The 7,164-nt window shown below is 43.2% G+C and overlaps 1 protein-coding gene and 1 pseudogene across 2 annotated transcripts in view; one reads left to right on the forward strand and one right to left on the reverse strand.

Moving 5' to 3' along the window:
* The window catches only part of YARS (tyrosyl-tRNA synthetase), a 36,523-nt gene that overhangs the window by 22,465 nt on the left and 6,894 nt on the right, over positions 1-7,164 (reverse strand). The gene's annotated exons all lie outside the window — the stretch shown is intronic.
* Positions 4,919-5,157, forward strand: LOC111721934 (annotated as a pseudogene).

The raw sequence follows: 7,164 nt of genomic DNA on the forward strand, positions 1-7,164 counted from the left end.
GGGTCCGGGCTGGGGATTCGAACCCGCCACCTTAGGTGTACGTGGCTGGCGCCTTAGCCGGTTGAGCTATAGGTGCCGAGCCAACTCAACTAATCTTAGGATATTCAAAGAGAACTGCTTGGCAGATTCTAAAATGTTGAGTGATCTAACCCCTTATGAAATATGTTGCTTTATTTGATGTTTCTCCTCTTAAAAGATAGCTTTAATTAATCTTTTTCTTCACTCCTGGAACATGTTCTGCTATGTTGAATACTGCTTCTCTGCCATTCCCCTACCATTTGATATTAAACAAATATCAAAATTTGTCAATCTATTTTTCTTTTCTTTTTTGAGACAGAGTCCGACTATGTCACCCTTGGTAGAGTGTTGTGGCATCACAGCTCACAACAACCACAAACTCTTAGGCTTAAGCAATTCTCTTACCTTAGCCTCCCAAGTAGCTGGGACTACAGGCACCCGCCGCAACACCTGGCTATTTTTTTTTTTTTTGGCCAGGGCTGGGTTTGAACCTGCCACCTTCGATATATGGGGCCAGTGCCCTACCCTTTTGAGCCATAGGCTCCGTCCCACACCTGGCTATCTTTTTGTTGCAGTTGTCACTGCTGTTTAGCAGGTCCCGGCCGGGTTTGAATCTGCCAGCCTCAGTGTATGTGGCTAGAGCCCAACCCACTTAGCTACGGGTGCTGAGCTGTCAATCTATTTTTCATGCCTTTTTTCCCTATAAACTTTAATACATGCAAGAAATAATGAACAATGCAAAGAACGATGTACCCATCATGCAGTTTAAGAAAAAGGTCCTAAAAATTATTTCTGAATGTCCTGAGCAACTCTTCATAATTCTGTCCTACTTCCTTTTTCAGAGTAACCACTATCCTAAACTTTTATGAGTTTTTTCCTAGTTTTTTTTTTTTTTTTTTTGTAGAGACAGAATCTCACTTTATTGTCCTCGGTAGAGTGCCGTGGCGTCACACAGCTCACAGCAACCTCAAGTCCTGGATTTAGGGGATTCTCTTGCCTCAGCCTCCCGAGTAGCTGGGACCACAGGTGTCTGCCAGATCACCCGGCTATTTTTCTGTTGCAGTTTGGCCAGGGCTGGGTTTGAACCCTGCCACCCTTGGTAAATGTGGCCGGCACCCTACCCATTGAGCCATAGGCGCCACCTTTTTCCTAGTTCTTTTATTATGCTTGTATCTCTGAACAATATATTGTAAATATTCTTGTGTATTTTGGTATACACGTGCAAGTTTATGTTAATATAGGCCAAGAGTAGGATTTCTGGATTGTAGGAGATTTGTTTGTTTGTTTGTTTGTTTGTTTTTTTGAGACAGAGCCTCAAGCTGTTGCCCTGGGTAGGGTGCCGTGGCATCACAGCTCACAGCAACCTCCAACTCCTGGGCTCAAGCGAGTCTCCTGCCTCCGCCTCCCAAGTAGCTAGGACCACAGGCACCTGCCACAACGCCCGGCTATTGTTTTTGGTTGCAGCCATCATTGTTGTTTTGGCAGGCCCGAGCTGGATTCAAACCCGCCACCTTAGGTATATGTGGCTGGCGCCTTAGCCACTTGAGCCACAGGCGCCGAGCTGATTGTAGGAGATGTGCATCTCAAACCTTAGTGGATAATGCCAAAGTATTTTCCAAAGTGGCTTTCATCAATTTTATGACCAGGTTTTGTCATTATTTTAAAATTTTGCCAATTTGGTGAGCAGAGAATGGCTTTTCACTGTGGTTTTAATTTGTATTCCTTTTAATAATAACCAAGGAGGTTAAGGATCTGCTCCCATAGCACAGTGGTTACGGCGCCAGCCACATACATGGAGGCTGGCAGGTGTGAACCTGGCTGGGGCCAACTGTAACAAAAAAATAGATGGGCATTGTGGCAGGCACCTGTAGTCTAGCTACTGGGAGGCTAAGGCAAGAGAACAGCTTAAGCCCAGGAGTTTGAGGTTGCTGTGAGCTATGATGCCACAGCACTCTAACAAGGGCGACATAGTGAGACTCTGTCTCAAACAAACGACGACGACAACAAAAAAAAACCAAACAACTCAAGGAAGTTAAATATATCCTTCCATACACTTATTGGTCATTCAGGTTTCTTCCGTGAATTACCTACATGTCTTTTCCTACAAGATTGCCTTTTTTACTCACAGTTGATTCTATAGTTTCTGAAATACTAGATATTAATTCTTTGACATTTACATGTTTTATAAATATCTTCTACCAATTTGTGGTTTGTCTTATTTACCTTTCTTTTTTTTTTTTTTTGAGACAGGGTCTTGCTCGGTCATTCAGCTGGATTCAGTGGTGGTACAATCATAGCTCACTGCAACTTCCAACTCCTGGGATCAAGGGATCTTCCTAAGTAGCCAGGACTACAGGCATGAAGAACCGTGCCTGAGTTCAAATAACTGTCTCACCTCAGCTTCCCAGAGTGCTAGGGTTATAGGTGTGAGCCATAGGCCCAGCCAAATTTTTAAATTTTCTGGAGAGACAGGGTCTCCTTATGTTGCCTAGGCTGGTCTCCAACTGCTGGTCTCAAGTAATCCTCCCACATTGCCTCCCAAAGTACTAGGATTATAGGACTGAGCCACTGTACTTAGCCTATTTTACTCTTGATGTACTAAAGGTCTTAATTTAATTTTTTTTGAGACAGAGTCTCATTTGGTTGTCCTCAGTAGAGTGCTGTGGTGTCACAGGTCCTAGCAACCTCAAACTCATAGGCTTGGCCTCCTGTGTAGCTGAGACTACAGGCCCCTGCCACAATACCCAGCAATTTTTAGAGATGGCGTCTCACTCTTGCTCAGGCTGGTCTTGAACTTGTGAGATCAAGCAATCCACCCGCTTCAGCCTCCCAAAGTGGTAGGATTACAGGTGTGAGCCACTGCCCCTGGCCTTGAAGGTATTAATTTTAATGTAAATTCATCAATCTTTTCCTGGGATTTGTACACCAACTGATGTGTTTCGTTTAGTTTTTCCTACTCTGAGCTCTTATTTAAGAGTTTTATAATTTGGCCCATACAATTACATCTTTATTACATTTGGAATGGAAGGATCATTTTTTCCTATATGGATAATCAATAGTGTCTATACTCTCGTTTCTCCTTAAAAAGTTTATTCTAGGGCAGCGCCTGTGGCTTAGTTGGTAGGGTGCTGGTCCCATATACTGAGGGTGGCGGGTTCAAAACCAGCCCCGGCCAAACTGCAACAACAAAAAAATAGCTGGGCGTTGTGGCAGGCACCTATAGTCCCAGCTACTCAGGAAGCTAAGGCAAGACTGTCTCTACAAAAAAAAAAAATTTATTCTAGCCAGATGTGGTGGTTTATTATCTGTAGTACCTCTTAACTACTAGGGAGGCCAAGGTGGGAAGACAGCTTGAGACTAATAGTTTGAGAGCAGCTTGGGCAATACAGTGAGACCCTTTTTCTTTAAAAAATAAATTTTTCTGGCTTGGCGCCTGTGGCTCAAGTAGCTAAGGCACCAACCACATACACCTAAGGTGGCGGCTTCGAATCCAGCCTGGGCCCTCCAAACAACAACGAGGACTGTAACCAAGAAATAGCCTGGCGCTGTGGCGGGCGCCTGTGGTCCCAGCTACTTGGGAGGCTGAGGCAGGAGACTTGCTTGAGCCCAGGAGTTGGAGGTTGCTGTGAGCTGTGATGCTACAGCACTCTATCCAGGGGGACAGCTTGAGACTCTGTCTCAAAAAAAAAAAAAAAAAAAAGAATAAATAAATAAATTTTTCCTTTCTTTGCTCTTCTGTCATAAGCCAAGTTTTCATATTTGTGAGGAGCTATTTCTCAAGTCTCCCTTATGTTTCATTGGTTAACCACCTATCCCCCGGAGAATGACAAAGACATTTGTTATCCAGACAACACAATGGACTCCTAAAAAAGACAGAAAAGTGAGAAAAAGTACTTGTATAGATACTTAACAGAAGAGAAAACCTAAGTGCTGATACAAAATAAAAATAATTTTTTTCAGAGGAATGTTTTCAGGTGTTTTATTCTTGTATTTACATGGTAGTTTGGCTGGGAACAGATTATGAAGTTGGAAATTTATTTCATACAGAATTTTAAAGGAAATGCCTCATTGCTTTTTGGATTTTAGTGTTCCTTTTAAGAAATGTAAAGCCATCCTGCTTCCTAACAGTTTGTATGTGACTTCTCTCCTTTTGAAAGCTTGTAGAATTCATTTTTGTTCCTAGTATTTTAAAATATCAAGAGAGGGTGGTGCCTCTCTTGAGGCCCATATACCAAGGGTGGTGGGTTCGAACCCAGCCCTGGCCAAACTGCAACAACAGCAACAACAAAATAGCCAGGTGTTGTAGCAGGTACCTGTAGTCCCAGCTACTCGGGAGGCTCAGGCAAGAGAATCGCCTAAGCCCAGGAGTTGGAGGTTGCTGTGGGATGTGATGTTACAGCACTCTACTGAGGGCAACCAAGTGAGACTCTGTCTCTAAAAATAAATAAATAAATAAATAAATAAATATAAAATAAAATAAAATAAAATATCAAGACAGGGCATTGCCTGTGGTTCAGTGAGTAGGGCACTGGCCTCATATACCAAGGGTGGCAGATTTGAACCTGGCCCTGGCCCTGGCCAAACTGCAACCAAAAAATAGCTGGGCATTGTGGTAGGTGCCTGTAGTCCCGTCTACTCAGGAAGCTGAGGCAAGAGAATTGCTTAAGCCCAGGAGTTGGAGATTGCTGTGAGCTGTGATGTCACTTCACTCTACTGAGGGCGATAAGTGAGACTCTGTCTCTGAAAGAAAAAATAAAATCAAGAGAATACACTTCAATCTGGAAACTTACATCCTTTAATTGTCCTTATTTCTTTGTGCTTGGGCAGACTGTCCAGAAGTTCCTTGCGGGCCCCTCTGCTGCCAACTGGGAGTGGGTGTTGTGCTCCGACTTATGGCTGTGTCAGTGTGTTATGATAGCTTCCCATACCAACCTGGCTACTGGAATTCCCAGTAGCAAAAAATACTCAAGGTGCTCCAGCACAGGTGAAGGCTACACTGACCTTCAGAGGGCAGATCAAGCCATTCCGGTACTGATCATTGGTATTTTGGTGTTCATTCCTGGATTTTACCACTTGCTCATAGCCTACTATGCATCTAAAGGCTACTGGGGTTTCCTTGATGTCATTTTTCTACAATGACATTCCAGACTTTGATAACTAATACTCGCCTCAGCCCTGAGAAGAGGAGTCACAGTGGAATAACACCTAGCTTGGAGACACTGAGCAGAAACTATGGCTAAGGGCTAAGGGATTCTGAAGTTTGTAATGTTTAAAAAATAATGGCAGATTTTATGGGTCCATCCCAAAGATGTTAACTGAGCTTATTAGCTAATTAGGATATACTCTGTTTTTTATCTCTTGGTCCTGACAAAAACTCCTAGCAAGTTTTTCCACAGGATTATGTATCATGCAATAATAGCAATGTTAATTATCTGGGAAAATGGGAGGTTATTCTGTAGTGGAAAGTATTGCTACCACCACCTCTTCAGAGCTGAACATTTTTAAAAAATAGTCTTCATTAGGCTGGGCAAGGTGGCTCATGCTTATAATCCTAATACTCTTGAGAGGTCGGTGGATTGCCTGAGCTTACAGGTTCAAGACCAGCCTGAGCAAGGGTGAGACGCCATCTCTAAAAATAGCTGGGCATTGTGATGGGTGCCTATAGTCCCAGCTACGAGGTTGAGGCAAGAGAATCACTTGAGCTCAGGAGTTTGAGGTTGCTGTGAACCATGACGCCAGCCACAGCACTCTACTGAGTGTGACAAAGTGAGACTGTCTAAAAAAAAAAGAAGGCTTGGTGCCTGTAGCTCAGCTGCTAGGGCGCCAGCCACATACACCAGAGGTGGCAGGTTCAAACCCAGCTGGGGCCTGCCAAATAACAATGACAACTACAACCAAAAAATAGCCAGGCGTTGTGGCGGGCACCTGTAGTCCCAGCTACTTGGGAGGCTGAGGTAAGAGATTGCTTAAGCCCAGGAGTTTGAGGTTGCTGTGAGCTGTGACGCTACAGCACTCTACCGAGGGCAACACAGTGAGACTATCTCAAAAATAAAATAAAAAATTAAAAAATAAATAAATAAATAATCTTCATTGTCAATTTGTTTTTGTAGCAAGTGGAAGAATGCAGTGTGTCTAATTTCTTATTACTAAAATGTTTAAGTGTCTGATCTGCTACACTTATTTCTACCTTCATGTTCTAGTGGAAGAACTTAGTAAAATCAAACATCTATAGTATTTTTTACTTGCTTTCTTATTGATAGCAACTGAGAATTTTTTTAATTGCAGACCATGTTTTCAAAATCTAAACACTTTTTCTGTTTACCAATCCTTGGCCAGCTCCGATTTGTATCACCAGTAGGCTGAACAGCATATAATTTGGGTCACTGTGTCCTATATAGATCAAGATATTCTGTATATTATGCCTTTAAAGAATGGACTTTTGGGTGCCAGGTTTGGTGGCTCATGCCTGTAATTCCAGCACTCTGGGAGGCCAAAGGGGGTGGACTGCCTGAGCTCACAGGTTTGAGAGCAGCCTGAGCCAGAGCAAAACCTCATCTCTAAAGGTTTTTTTTTTTTTTTTAATAGAGAAAGAGTCTCACTTTATCGTCCTCAGTAGAGTGCTGTGGTGTCACAGCTCACAGCAACCTCCAACTCCTGGGCTTAGGCAATTGTCTTACCTTAGCCTCCTGAGTAGCTGGGACCACAGGTACCCACCACAAGGCCCAGGTATTTTTTGTTGTTGTAGTTTGGCCAGGGCTGGGTTTGAACCCACCACCCTTGGTATGGCACCCCAGAGCCACAGGTGCTGCCCAGTAAGGGTTGTTATTTAGAGCTTATAACCCTATTGCCAGAGTCTTGTATTATGATGTCATTCTGCTAAAGATTGCAAGTTCCTAGAGGACTAGACTGCTTTAGGCTGATTTTGTTTCTTAGCTTGCAAAAAAGTAACTTATATTCAAAAATTAAAATGTTAAATCCCCCCCTCCAAATTGTCCTTATTTCTGTAAATTAGTTAGTTAATTTCCCTCCCTCTGATTCTCTGTTCTATTATTTTTTCTTGAAGTAGAGTCTTGGCTCGGCGCCTATAGCTCAACCGGCTAAGGCACCAGCCACCTACACCTAAGGTGGCGGGTTCGAATCCCCAGC

Source organism: Otolemur garnettii, unplaced genomic scaffold, assembly GCF_000181295.1.
Source record: "Otolemur garnettii isolate 467f Iridium unplaced genomic scaffold, OtoGar3 scaffold00204, whole genome shotgun sequence".
In the NCBI taxonomy this organism is placed as follows: domain Eukaryota; kingdom Metazoa; phylum Chordata; class Mammalia; order Primates; family Galagidae; genus Otolemur; species Otolemur garnettii.